The sequence below is a fragment of the Lipophrys pholis genome (assembly GCF_963383615.2).
Source record: "Lipophrys pholis genome assembly, chromosome: 8".
NCBI lineage: Eukaryota > Metazoa > Chordata > Actinopteri > Blenniiformes > Blenniidae > Lipophrys > Lipophrys pholis.
In genome coordinates, this window is record NC_137630.1 from 298,029 (window position 1) to 313,388 (window position 15,360).

Below are 15,360 nucleotides of genomic sequence, written 5' to 3' on the forward strand. Positions count from 1 at the left end.
TCTTTGTTTCTGAGTTGCAAGCTAGCCACGTTAGCTTAGCTCACCGGAGCCACAGGGACAGGACGCACGTGGGGATCTCCAGTCGGCACCAGAGCTAGGAACAACTGCAAGGCAACAGGGAGGCTGCCTGTGTCCAGGAACGTCTGCCTGCAGGTGTGTCAGAGTTGTCTGTCAGCTGGGGTCGTCCTGCCATGAGGGAGGCCAGCCTGCTGACAGGGAGTCTACATTTGCGGTAGGACTTGCCCAGTTCTGAAACTGTGCTCAGGTCATCTTTTCTCTCCATGAGCTCCAACAAAAAGCGCGCCAACAAACATTAAACCTCTCGAGAGTGCACTTTGGTTGACAGACTAGTATCTGATAAATCCCGGGTCTATTTTATTTTAACTCATTTATTATTGGTTCATTCAAAGTGTTTATTCTCATTCAAATCATTGTTGTTTTTTGTGTTCAATACAGAGTTTGATTTTCTTTCTTGTGGTTGTGATATTATTTGTATTTCCTGCTACATTACCCTGGACACCTTACATTACATTGAGATGTCCCTTTCACCATTGAGTTAGAAGTGTTTATTGAAAGGGGCAATCACTTTATCAGTTTAATTGTAAGGATTTCCTCTCAGTACGAGCCTATGGTGAGAGGGTTACACTTGTATTCTGTCACAGGAATTTTATCATTACCATTATTCTTTAAATCATGGGATGACAGACCAGACTGGATCACAATTTAAAATTTTGAATCTTACCAGTTATTTTGAGGCGCGCCGTGAAAACAGTCTGGCCTGAGGGTCCGCACGTTGTCTCCGACACCAATCACGTCGGGGTCACCAATTGAAGGAAAAACAGTCATTAATGTGTTCTTTTATCGATGAGGAAACAAGAGTGGAATTAATCACACAGTTTCACAGATATTTACCTTAAGCAGAATACATGGAATAAAACCAGATCTGGGGCTCAAGCACCAGTCTGTCTTGGAGGACCAGGCTTCTTTGTTCCAGAGCCCAGAGTAAATGAAAACGTTGGTTTATAAGCATTTCTTTCACCCCTCCCTGCACATATGGTGTGGAGATCACATGTTGTCTTTATCGAAACTGGCTACATCTCGTGTTCTCTCCCGAGAAGTTTTAGACATCATAATCGTACTATCTTCTCACAAACAGGATGTCACCTTGACATATGTTACAAACTGCTGTGTATGTAGTTGCATCCTCCCATATATGGTCGCGTTATTAACAGTTCTGAGCAGAAGTGAGACAAGCTCATTATACTGGTAAGCAGGCTAGAGCGTTGATAACTCATAACATCTATTTCTTCCTTTACCCACCATATTAACATTTTATATGGTTCTAGAATGAACGAGGCCGTGGTGGCTTTTCTCTGTGAGAAGATGGTCCATTCCCTGGTGAAACAGGGACTAGTGTTAGAGGATCAGTATGTACCAGGAGAAGATGGTCCATTCCCTGGTGGAACAGGGACTAGTGTTAGAGGACCAGTAGACCGTTGGACACATAGGTTGGTAGTAGTTTAACAGGACTGAGGTCGTTGGACACATAGGTTGGTAGTAGTTTAACAGGACTGAGACCGTTGGACACATCGGTTGGTAGGAGTTTCACTACTATGCCCACTCATATGGCCTGTCTTTACGAGAGGTTTTGCCCTCCACCCACCAGTGATGGAGGAGAAGAGAAATCTGTTTTTGTTTTGTTCAAGTCAGATGTTCCACTGATACTGTCACAGTTTTTTCTTTGCTTACGGGGCGATTGATCTGTTCTTTGTTAAATGAGTGTGACACATAATAGAATGTCTCTAAATGTGAATGGCCTTGGTGTCCCCATAAAGCCAAGCAAAGTTAGAGCAAACCTGAGAAAGACTAAACCGAGTGTCGTCTTCCTGCAAGAAACACATTTATCAACAAAAGAACATGGAAAGTTTTAAAAGCTGGGCTCTAGGACTCTTTTTACAGCTCATGTAAGAAGAGTAGAAACAGAGGTGTAATAACATGTTATTGTAATAACATTCAAAGAGGGAATTGACAGAGGACAGATGTGTGAGTGTCAAAGGAAGGATAAAGAGTGTTTTAGTCTCTCTAATGAATGTATACGCTGCACCAGAGGGTGAGCAAACATTTCTACTATCTGTTTGGATCAACTTCAATCACTGAGTGAGGGAATCCTAATCTGTGCAGGGGACTGGGACATTATTTTAAACTATAATATGGACACAACAAGAATTAGAAGACACACATTAATGAACAAATCCAGCCTGTTTGGTGGGTGGAGGGACCTCCACCCACTACAGAGGGACTTTCCACATTACTCAGTAACTCACAAGGTACAGTCCAGAATACATTACTTTCAGATGGACATTATGGACAGACACAGGGTTAAAGAATGTACCAGTGGGACTGCAGACATATCGGACGATAATATAATCTATTTAACCATAAACCTGGACAACATAAACAAAAAAGCTCTATGGAGATTGAATTTAGAATTCTAAACAATATGACAACTGTGGAAGCTATAAAGAGAGACATTAAAGACGGTCCGTGTACCTTCCGTTCATTCTATTTCCAATGCTGAAACGCAAATCAAAGAACAAATTTAGGGCCATTTTTTCTATTTCCATTTCTGAAACAAAAATCGGACACTTATTTAATGACCCTTTTTTAAAAAAAACTATTGCATTTTCTGACTCAAATTGTAGTTTTCGGGGAAAGGCCTTAAATTTCTGTTTTTCCATTTTCAATGTTCAATGTTTAGCTTTTCAGTCTGTGACCCGGAAATAAATAAATAATTCAATTCAATTCAATTCAGTTTTATTTGTAAAGCGCTAAATCACATCAACAAACATCTCAGAGCCTCTTACAATGATAGAGAACAACAGAACCCAACTAAACCTTCCAGAGCAGCAGATGGAACAAGCAACAGTGGAAACCAGGAAAAACTCCCTCGCAGGAAGAACAGTTCATAAGAACTCCCTCTTCAGGAAGAAAGGGGGCGGAGCCTAGACTCTGGAAGGGCGGAGCCTAGACTCTGGAAGGACGGCCATCCGCCTTGACCGGTTGGGGGGAGAAGTACATGGGATAGGACAGGGAGAGAGAGGAATAGAAGAGGGAGAGAGATTGGCGCGGATTGGTCCACTGGTCAGGAAGGGTCAGGAAGGGTCAGGGAGGTCGTGGTGCTCGTCTAGTTTAATTTCAACTTGGTGTCGGTCCGGTAACAATTCCTCGTGCACAATGGACTCAACCAGTTCTGTCCTTTTTAAAGGAAACAAAAGACTAACGCTTAAGGAGGACGACATGATTGGAGACAAAATCGCCAGAACATTCCAGGTCGGAGACACTTTTTTCGTTTGCTTGGAGAACCTGCTAAAATCAAAGGATGCTATGCCTAGCACAGGAGCAGCCGACTGATTAAGGCTTCTCAAGGTTTTCTTTCAAAGCGATATGCTCCTGGCTGTACAGAACTGATGATGACACTGTGGCCATGTTCCCGGGACCGGCTGGACATTCAGCTGCTTGGACCTTAGACCTCATGGTCTCTAGGAGGTTCATGGGGAGGGTGTTGCTCTACCAGTCACCGAGCAGACTCCTCCATTGTCAGGCCAGAACCATTTCCAGTTCCATCGTATAGCACAGCCCACTGCTGCTCTAGGATCACCTGCTCAGGCCGCTGCTCCCACTACCCCGCGAACAAGCATGAGTAACACCTTCCCCAGGTACCCCCAGTGCCATCCCTTCAGAGCCCCTACCCTTAACTTGAAGCTCCATATTAAAAAGGGGGTTGGTTTGGGCCCAGGCCAGCTACATCAGAATACCTCAACATATGTTACGGCGGGGAGACAGAGGCTCAAGCGCAGAAAGTCACCAGAACAGAGATGAAGGGAATCAAGGATTTTATTTATCATAAGAAATAATAATTTTAGAGTTCTCCTCCAGAAGAGATAAAGTCTTTGGGGAGAGTGGCACACGGGTCAGGCTAGCGTGGACGGAGTCAGGCTGACGGAGCGAGGGGACGTGTCCTTGTCCGGACGGGGACTCCCGGATGTCAGCACCAGAGCCGAGTACAGAGCAGATTGGGGCAGAGCAGGTTGAACCTGTGGTCCAGTGGGCGGTGGCCGAGGCGGTGTGGGAAGAGCTGGTGCTGGCTGGGCCCGAGCGTGGAGTGTTGACGATGTCACTCTGATGATGAGGAGGAGTGAGAGAGTGGATGAGCAGGTAGCAAGAGGTAGAGTTAACAGACAAACACCACAACTACTAACCTTTGTTGCTTTTACGGTCCCGCGTCGAGTGGAGTGAGGAGCCCGTTTAAAAAGCAGAGCCACTCCTCCAAAACGCCTCCACCTGCTACCCGCAGCTCTACCGAATCCTGGTAATTAACCCAGCCAGCTCTTCCATCCCAAACACCACCTCCAGGCACGCCCACCTGAAACACACTGCAGGGAAAAAAGCACACACCTGCAGCCAATAACCCCTCCCCCTAAGGGGCTGCAGGAGAGCCGATCATGACAGTACCCCCCCCCTTACGTGCGCCTCCTGGCGTACAATTGAGTTGCCCCGGGTTCAGGCGGTGGAACTCCCGGATGAGTTCCCGATCCATAATGCGACTTCGGGGCACCCAGGAACGTTCCTCCGGACCATAACCCTCCCAGTCCACCAGGTACTGGAGACCACGCCCCCGGCGACGAACGTTCAACAATCGCCGCACGGTGTAGACAAGGCCACCATCCAGCATCCTGGGTGGTGGAGGGGGGCGGGCCGGAGGGGACAGGTCACTCTCCTTCACCGGTTTGACCTGAGACACGTGGAAAGTGGGGTGAATACGCATTGAGGCAGGTAATTTCAACCGTACCGCACTCCGGTTGATGATCCTTTGGATCTCGAATGGACCCACGAAGCGTGGGGCGAGCTTCCTTGATTCCACCCGCAGTGGAAGGTCCTTGGCCCTCAACCACACCTTCTGCCCAGGGATATAGCAAGGGGCCGGAGAGCGCTTCTTATTAGCCTGTCGTTCCATCTTGCGGGATGACTGGAGTAGCGCTGCCCGGGCCTGCCTCCAGATCCTACGGCATCGCCTGACATGGGCCTGTACCGAAGGAACCGCCAGTTCTTGTTCCTGGGACGGAAAGAGGGGGGGCTGGTAACCCAGGGAACATTGGAAGGGAGACAGGCCAGAAGATGAGTTGACCAACGAGTTATGTGCATACTCAACCCAGGCCAGATGGTCACTCCAGGCTGAGGGGTTCTCTGCAGTTACACATCTGAGAAGGGTCTCCATCTCTTGGTTGAGTCGCTCTGTCTGCCCGTTAGACTGCGGATGGAAACCCGAAGACAGGCTCACCTTAGCTCCCAGTGCGGTGCAGAACGCCCTCCAAACCTCTGACGTGAACTGAGGGCCTCGGTCCGACACAATGTCCAAGGGAATGCCATGCAAACGAAAAACCTCAGAAACCAGCAGGTCTGCCGTCTCCCTCGCAGTGGGTAGCTTGGGTAGGGCCACAAGCCTTTGAAAAGCGGTCAATAATAGACAAGATGGTGGTCTTACCCTTAGAAGTTGGCAGGCCAGTGACAAAATCCACTGCAATATGGGACCAGGGGCGGGTCGGGATGGGCAGTGGCTGGAGGAGACCGGAACTGGGTTGGTTCGAGGTCTTATTGCGGGCACAGATGGTGCAGGCCACTACAAATTCCCGGGTGTCCCGATCCATGGTAGGCCACCAGAATCTTTGACGCACCACTCCCAAGGTGCGGGTGACGCCAGGGTGACAGGAGAACCGGGACGAGTGACCCCACTGCAGGACCTGGGAGCGTACAGGGACAGGAACAAACATTGTGTTAGCAGGTCCACCACCTGGGTCCAGTTGTAGCCGGAGGGCCTCTTGGACCAAGGCCTCGATCTCCCAGGTGAGAGAGGCCACTGTGCAGGTCTTAGGCAGGATCGGGACAGGTTCAGATGGGGGTTCCTCAATGGAGAACTGACGGGACAAGGCATCTGGTTTGACATTGCGGGATCCTGGGCGATAGGTGAGTGTGAACCGGAAACGCCCAAAAAACAGGGTCCAACGGGCCTCGCGAGAATTTAGTCTCTTGGCAGAGCGAATATATTCCAGGTTCTTATGATCCGTCCATACAATGAATGACTGCTCAGCTCCCTCTAACCAGTGCCTCCATTCCTCCAGGGCCATCTTGACAGCCAATAGTTCCCGGTTTCCAATGTCGTAATTGCGTTCTGCCGGAGAGAGACGTCGAGAGAAGAATGCGCAGGGATGGAGCTTATTGTCTGACGCGGAACGCTGTGAGAGCACCGCTCCCACCCCCGAGTCTGAGGCGTCCACCTCCACCACAAACTGACGACCGGGATCTGGCTGGACGAGAATAGGCGCTGAGGTGAACCGGAGCTTGAGGGTCTGAAAGGCCTGGGCTGCTTCACGAGTCCAAACAAATGGTCGAAGGGTTGAAGTCAAGGCGGTCAGGGGAGCAGCGGTCTTGCTGTAGTCCCGGATGAATCGTCTGTAGAAGTTGGCAAACCCGAGGAATCGCTGGAGCTGCTTCCGATTCTCAGGTTGCGGCCAATCCTGAACCGCCGAGACCTTGCTGGGATCCATCCTCACCTCCCCTGGCGAGATGATGTAGCCCAGGAATGACACCGTGGTCTTGTGGAACTCGCATTTCTCCGCCTTTACATAGAGCCGGTTCTTGAGGAGACGCTCCAGGACTTGGTGGACATGTTGAGTGTGTTCCTTAACATTGCGGGAGTAGATAAGAATGTCATCCAGGTAGATGAAGACAAAGCGATCAACCATGTCTCTGAGGATGTCGTTCATGAGTCCTTGGAAAACTGCAGGGGCGTTAGTGAGTCCAAAGGGCATCACAAGGTACTCAAAGTGTCCCAGAGGTGTGTTGAACGCAGTCTTCCATTCATCCCCCTCACAGATGCGTACGAGGTGATAGGCGTTTCGAAGGTCCAGCTTGGTGAATATAGTGGCGCCGTGGAGGGGAGTGAACGCAGAGCTGAGCAGAGGTAAAGGGTACCGGTTCTTGATGGTGATGTCGTTGAGTCCCCGGAAGTCTATGCACGGTCGTAGTGAGCCGTCCTTCTTGCCCACAAAGAAGAACCCAGCTCCTACTGGAGAAGAAGATGGTCGAATGAGGCCTGCAGCCAGGGACTCCCGAATGTAGGTCTCCATGGCGGTGCGTTCAGGTCGGGACAGATTATACAGGCGGCTGTGAGGCAGCGTGGCTCCTGGTAAGAGGTCAATAGGGCAGTCATATGGGCGATGTGGGGGCAACGAGAAAGCCTTGTCCCTATCGAACACTGGAGCCAGGTCACGATATGCCTCAGGGACCAGGGAGAGGTCCGTGGCATCCGGGGGTGCAGGCCTGGTGGGCGTAGACGGAGTCAGGGCCGACCGCAGACAGTGGTTAAGGCAGTAGGCACTCCAGGAACTGACCTCCTCCCTCACCCAGTCGATCCGCGGGTTGTGAGTACGCAACCAAGGGTACCCCAGAACCAGCGGGGGGCGAGAGTGGTCGATGAGGTGAAAGGAGAGGATCTCCTGGTGGTTACCTGCAAGCACCAGAGTGACGGGGACAGTCTTATGGGTGACCCGAGCCAGATGGAGACCGTTGAGAGACCGGGCTTCTAATTGGGATTCCAAGGGGACAGACGGGATGCTTAGTTGTTCTGCCAACTGGTAGTCCATGAAGTTCTCCTCTGCTCCGGAATCCACTAACGCAGAGACCATCAGAGTCTGGGTCTGGAAACAGAGCGTCCCGGATAATTGGAGTCGCTGGGGGGCATCAGAGAGGTTTTGGCTCACCAGTAACCCCCTTACTACTGGTGGGCCCATCCTTTTCCCGGGCGTGTAGGACAACGGGTGATGTAGTGTCCCAGTTCACCACAGTAGAGGCAAGCGTCATTGGACCGGCGTAGTTGTCTCTCCTGCGGGGTGAGCTGGGCATGTCCAATCTGCATGGCTTCTGGCTCGGAGCTAGGACCTGGGGAATCTGCCCGCGGCTGTCTGGGGAGTGCAGGAGTCCAGTGCAGAGATCGCTCGCGGCGACGCTCCCTGCGACGCTCCCTGCGACGGTTGTCGATCTGGATGCTAAGTTTAATCAGCTTGTCGAGGTCTTCAGTTTGGTCTCGGGTGGCGATCTCATCCTGGAGGTGATCCTGCAATCCCCGGTAGAATGCAGACTGGAGCGAACGGTCATTCCAACCACTACCCGCTGCTAGGGTCTGGAACTCGATTGCAAATTCAGCCACACTGCGGTTGCCCTGGCGGATGAGGGTGAGTCGGTCACTGGCCTCCCTTCCACGAACTGGGTGGTCAAATATCCGCTTCATTTCCTCAGTGAACGTCTGGTACGAGCGACACTCAGGAGCCTGGCCCTCCCACAACGCTGTTCCCCAAGTTCTGGCGGTTCCGGACAGGAGTCCAATAAGGTAGGCAATCCGGGATCGGTCGGAGGAATAGGACTGGGGCCGTAGTTCAAACACCAGGCCCACCTGGGTCAGGAAGGCCTGGCATGATCCCAGATCACCTGCGTACCTCTCTGGAACGGGAGCAAAGGGTTCTCTGAAGTGGGCTGCAGGAGGTGGACCCAGGTCTGGCACTGAGACCGAAGGCTCAGGTAACCGGAGGGCCGGGTTCTGCTGGACAGTCAGGCTGGTCATCTGGGAGGTCAGGCTGGCCACCTGGGAGGTCAGGCTGGCCACCTGGTCTAGAATTGCCCGATTGTTGGCTACTAGGCTCTGCAGAAAGGCGTCATGCTGACCCAGTCTGGCGTCTTGGCTGGAGAGGCACTGCTGGAGAGACTGGTCCATATCTGATCCTGGCTGGTGATCTGCTGAGCTCATCTTGGCGGGACCGTACTGTTACGGCGGGGAGACAGAGGCTCAAGCGCAGAAAGTCACCAGAACAAAGATGAAGTGAACCAAGGATTTTATTTAACATAAGAAATAATAATTTTAGAGTTCTCCTCCAGAAGAGATAAAGTCTTGGGGAGAGTGGCACACGGGTCAGGCTAGCGTGGACGGAGTCAGGCTGACGGAGCGAGGGGACGTGTCCTTGTCCGGACGGGGACTCCCGGATGTCAGCACCAGAGCCGAGTACAGAGCAGATTGGGGCAGAGCAGGTTGAACCTGTGGTCCAGTGGGCGGTGGCCGAGGCGGTGTGGGAAGAGCTGGTGCTGGCTGGGCCCGAGCGTGGAGTGTTGACGATGTCACTCTGATGATGAGGAGGAGTGAGAGAGTGGATGAGCAGGTAGCAAGAGGTAGAGTTAACGGACAAACACCACAACTACTAACTCTTGTTGCTTTTACGGTCCCGCGTCGAGTGGAGTGAGGAGCCCGTTTAAAAAGCAGAGCCACTCCTCCAAAACGCCTCCACCTGCTACCCGCAGCTGTACCGAATCCTGGTAATTAACCCAGCCAGCTCTTCCATCCCAAACACCACCTCCAGGCACGCCCACCTGAAACACACTGCAGGGAAAAAAGCACACACCTGCAGCCAATAACCCCTCCCCCTAAGGGGCTGCAGGAGAGCCGATCATGACAACATAATTGTAATTGTTTTTGTGATCCTTTGTAACCAAGATGATTTTAAAACTTGAATCAGTTGTAATTGGATCAATTGTAATGTAGGCTGTGTGTTTGAGATGGAATTAATGATGTAAACCCCTCAACCTCCCACAACAATCTTTCTAGCTCTGGTTTCCTTGCTGAGCTCAGCCGGCCCGTATGGTTCTACTCAGACTGTTTGAGTTTGAAGCCACAACCACAGGTATGACGCCCTGCAGAGTGATACCCTCTCATCCTGACTGACGTCCAGGGAAATGAGATTGTGGACTCCGAAGGGACAAGAGGTACGAATTGAAAAGATTAATAATTGCATAAAAATAAATGAAAATGCTTTGTTTGATAAACTACATGCCCATCTACTTCAATACTATGCTCTCTTTATCTCTTAATTCTTTTGGACCCACAAAGTATTGTGTTCAGCTGTAAATGTGTTTACATTCTATCTGGTACATGATTTGTCTTCCTCTCTTGCTAGGATCCAAGTACTGGAAGCAAAATGCAGAAAAGTGTCCTGCTGTTCCAGAGCAGATCTTCCAGGAGTTCCAGCAAGGAACAAAGGGAAAGAAACTAAGGTAAACATTTGAGTTACTGCCTATCAATATTTCTCTCCATATTGTTTTAAATAACATCTCTCTTAAAAAAACAAGAAAGAGTTCTCTGAATATTGTATAATACATTTGTTTTTTGGTTTTGATTTTAATCCTCCTTGTAGTAATAAAGATCTGGACTCCACAGGTCTTCAGGGGGTCCATGATCAAATAGAAGAAGTGATCTTGGCTGCTCAAGGACTGAGTGAAGTCACCACAGTCATAAAAGACCTGTCCACACATGCCAGCAGCACCAGGGGCACCATGCTGGTTCTGACCAACACCATGATAACACACCTGAAGGAGGCCTTTGCTTGTATTGTATGCAAAGGTCTGTAACATCATTTGTTGTTTGATCTATATTAAAATCTACATTTTAAGCAGGATCTAGTTGAATGTTCAAGTGAATCAATCATTAATTTTTGCTTTTCCATGTTCTAGTGAAACTGTCCCTGGTCAAGCTTTTACACATATGTAATATGGAGATTAAAGGAACAGTTCGCCCAAAAATGAAAATTCTGTCATCATCTACTCACCCTCATGCCAGTTAAAACACAAGTAGCCAGTGGCTCTCCATTGACTTTCTCTGCACTGTGTTGAAGTCAATGGAGAGCCACTGGCTCTCCAGTAGTGCTGGAACCTCCTGGTGTGTTCTCTGGACAAACTCCACCGGTTCTAACGGGCATGAGGGGGAGGAGATGATGACAGAATGTTCATTTTTGGGTGAACTGTTCCTTTAAGTAAAGACAGGATAATATATTGAACTCTAATATTGCATATGTATTGTCCTTTTTATTTTTTTCATCAAACAGGGCTAATGGAAGAGCCTGTGATGGCCGAATGCTGCAGAAGCTTTGTTGGCTGTTGAGCAGTGGAAGCTGACATCCGACCACTGCCTCTAATGCAGGGCAGAGTCCTCTGTCTGTGTACACAGGCTGACCTGTCTTGACAATGTCCTCTCCACATTGGCTGGTGTCATTAATCTGGATTAACCCTTTCAGTGTGATTGTATCACATTCTGTGCTATAAACTGGATTACCTCTGTTACATGGAGCTAATTGCCTCGTTCTAACCTCAGTTGTAATGTTGCTCTTGTTCAGCAGCTGGAGAGTACACAAGTTTTATTTTTATACATTATTTATATTTCATGTTGCAATTAAGACAAATATTGTGTTTAACATGGTTATTGTTGCAATTTTAGCAAGTGTTTGATTTTATTTGTTAAAGGAAAGTGACAGAATATCCAGAAGCAACTGGTCTTTATTTGACATATTCATGTATAGTACTGCGTAATGTTTATCAGATACAGCAAGGCATCTTGAAAAGGTACAAAGTTATAGTTTACCACATTATCTAATAAAACTGAAATATCAGGGTACTAAAGGAAGAAACCAGTGTTATGAGTGATCAACACATTAGTTTGCATAGCAGTATAATCCGTTTGTATCTCTTCTGCTCAGAACTGTTAATAACATGACCATATATGTAAGAATGATCCGGTGTGTGAGGCAGAACAATTGAACTATTGAGTCTTAGCAGACCATTGACCTTGGTTCCCAGGCAGATAACGCCATGCTGGAGAAGGGAGTGGGGGAATCTTATCTAGTGGAAAGCCAGCTGGAGAAGGAAGTAAATCAAGAGTCACTAGTTTAAAGCCGGGAAGATGTAAAGCCTTGTACTCCAGGTTGAGACAAGTGTCAAGGCCGACATCCTGACCATCTGAAGAATGTAAGATTGTGAGATCACAAATCTTCCCGGGACAGAACAATAGAGATGTGTTCAGTTTCGGTAAAAACAACTTGTGGCATCCACACCATATGTGCAGGGAGGGGTGAAAGAAATGCTTATAAACCAATGTTTTTGGGCACTCGGGGCTCTTCATCATCGGAGTCTGATCCTCACGGACGGTCTGGTGTTTGAGCCCGAGATCTCGCTTTTATTCCATGTATTCTGCCTGAAGGTAATTATCAATAAACCCATTGTGATCAATATCTTTCTGTTCCTTCATCAATTTAAAGAACACATTTATGAGGTCCCAATCTCAAAGGTAGAGAAACTAGAGAGGTTGGTCAGCTCATTTGCCAGGAAGTGGCTAGGACTCCCCAAATGTTTTAGCAACATTGGACTGTACGGAAGAGACATTCTGGAGCTTCCTGTTTCCAGCCTTACAGAGGAGTTCAAGTGCTCTAAAGTTAGGCTGGAAATGACACTAACAGAGTCCCGTGATCCATGCGTTGCCCAAGCAGCTCCTACCCTGAAGACCGGAAGGAAATGGACCCCAGCTGAGGCTACACAGCAGGCAAAGTCAGACCTCAGATACAGAGACATGGTCGGCCTTGTGCAGCAGGGGAGAGGAGGTCTCGGCCTTGGAGAGAGCAGACCATTATGGCATAGGGCAGCTCCAGCTCAGCGCCGACAACTGGTCGTCGAGGAGGTGCGTCAGCACGAGCAGGCAACAAAGCTGTCTCACAAGCCAAGCAAGGACAGTGGGTGAGATGGGAGGGAGTCGAGAGGAGACAATTGTCTTGGAGGGAGCTGATGGGCATGGAAGCATTTCACATCAGCTTCATGTTACGTGCCACGTATGACGTCCTACCTTCCCCCTCTAACCTCAACCAATGGTACGGACAAGACCCCACGTGCCCCCTCTGTCCATCTCCCGCAAACCTTAAACAAATTCTGGTTGGCTGCAAGACAAGCCTGTAACAAGGCCGGTACACCTGGAGGCACAACCACGTGCTGAAGTGCCTAGCAGCTGCCTTGGATACCAGGCGGGTAAAGATCAATGCCTTGCCTTCTCCATCATTCCATCCTACTTCCGCAAGGAAGTTCATCGGAGAAGGTGCAAAGCCAGTCAAAGGCTATACAACATCAGACATTGGCAAGCTCAGTGGGGCTCGCGACTGGAAGTTGGCTGCAGATCTGAACCAAAGGCTCTGCTTTCCTTCTGAGATAGCCACAACAAATCTCAGACCAGACCTTGTGCTCTGGTCCTCCTCACTCAACACCGTGTACATCATAGAGCTTACTGTTCCCTGGGAAGCTGCTATGGAGGAGTCAACGCAAGAGCCTTAAGTACATGGAGCCGGCAGACGATGCTGAACAAAGCAGATGGAAGGCCAAGGTTTGTCCAGTGGAAGTCGGCTGCAGAGGCTTCATTGGCAAGTCAACCATCGGACTGCTTAAGGATTTGGGAATCCAAGGCCAAACCCTACGCCAAACCATCAAAGCCCTCTCAGGTGCAGCAGAAGAAGCAAGTCGATGGCTGTGGATGAAGAGGCGAGACACTACCTGGACCGCCACCAACACCCGCAGCACGTTGAAAGCAGAGGGGGGCACACTTGGGACGCCGAGTGTTGCCGATGAGCCCTCTGGAGGTGTCGTGGGCCTATCAACACCAGTGAAAGAGGGTGCCCACCTGATGACCCCAATGATGCTGACAACCCCCCCCCCCCCCCCCCCTCCACTCAATTAGACCATCTACCGGAACAGCTTCAAAACCATCTCAACTCATTGACACCACTGATATCTCAGGAATGTTGTTTAATCGGGATTGTTTCACCTAGTCCTAAAAACAGAACTGCATTTCCTTCAATTTGGTGACCCCGACGTGATTGGTGTTGGAAACAACGTGAGGACTCTCGTACCGGACTGGTATCACGGCGCGCCTCAAATAACTGGTGAGAATAATAATTTAAAATTGTGATACAGTCTGGTCCGTCATCCCACGGAAAGAATTTAATTGATAAAGTATTTTATAATTGTAAAATAATTAATGACCCAGGCAGAGTACATGAGATACATATTTTATATTATAGGAATATGCCAGAATAAGGTTCTGATGCCAGAGTGATCGAGATTATTCCCCCAGGAGGGGCCGATTGACTCTGAAGAAAGTGATCGAGAATTTCCTCCCTGTGGGGCCGATCGACGGGCAGTATTGAAATATTGTAGAATAAAAATAAAACTGCTGTATGAATTTTGTGCTTGTTTTGGTTACGTGGTGGCCGGACCACGGGATTCAGTATTGAAATATTGTAGAATAACTATAAAACTGTTGTGTGAATTCTGTGTTTTGTTTTGATTACGTGGAATAATAGTAAAACTGTTGTGTGAATTTTGTTTGTTTTGGTTACGTGGTGGCTGGACCACGCGATTCAAGAACGAAAAAGAGATCCGCCGAGGTCCACCGTGTAGATGGTAGTCAGATACGAAGTATTCCTGTCCGGCATTCGTTAATACGAGTGTGTCAAGAAAGGAAGAAAAGTATTGTAAGCACTACAGAATCATACGGCAAAAATCGTTCATGGTTGGTTATACTGGGAAGTGAAAGGTCTAAAAGAATCTGTGGTTTTGCGAAAAGACGCCTCGTGGGGGACCGCGTGTGTCACTTTGACACACGTAGAAGCTTGTCTCACTAAAACCACTTATTCGTCCGTGCGAGACATTCCTTCACTGAACAGTACGTGTGGAAAATCTGTCCAGAAGGGTGGACAGTACCGGAGTCAGATTGTCATTATTATACAGAAAAAGACACAATTACAAACATAAACATAAACCTTAAAATGAACGGAGAATTCGATAGAGAAGCAGAATGGTTCGATTTACAAGTAAAAAGTCTGCAGGATCAGATGGTCGGTCAACAAATTCTAAAAGCAGTAAATGTAATCATAGCTGGACAACCAACTAAAGAAAAACAAGACAGTCATAAAAATAAACTGAAAAAACATTGGGGAGAGATGTTAAAGAACAATCTCCTTCCACGAGACAAAGAAAAACACGATCTGTTTGAAATAATGTGCACGGCTGAATCTTGCCTGGTAAAAATAATACGCAGATTAGATGAGAAAAAACCTCAGCATTGACTCGAGGCAGACGGGACCGCGACAAATATAATGAACAATATAAATATTGAAGATAGTGTATTCGCTTGGTCGGACAAGCTGCTTCTCTGGCTCATGTAAACAGAATGAGAAAGCAGGAAACAGCAGGAGACCAGACTCAGGGGGGCGGTACGATCGAACGAGAGGGAGGGAGCTCTGTCAAACAGGGAAGTTTAGACTCAGACTGCAACACCTCGACCAACCCCTTTTTGAGTATGCCATCTGGTGGCCAGATCCCCTCATTGTACCCTTGTATCCAGTACAGGCTGGCATGTTACACAACATGCATTTTGCACTCGAGGGTGAGACT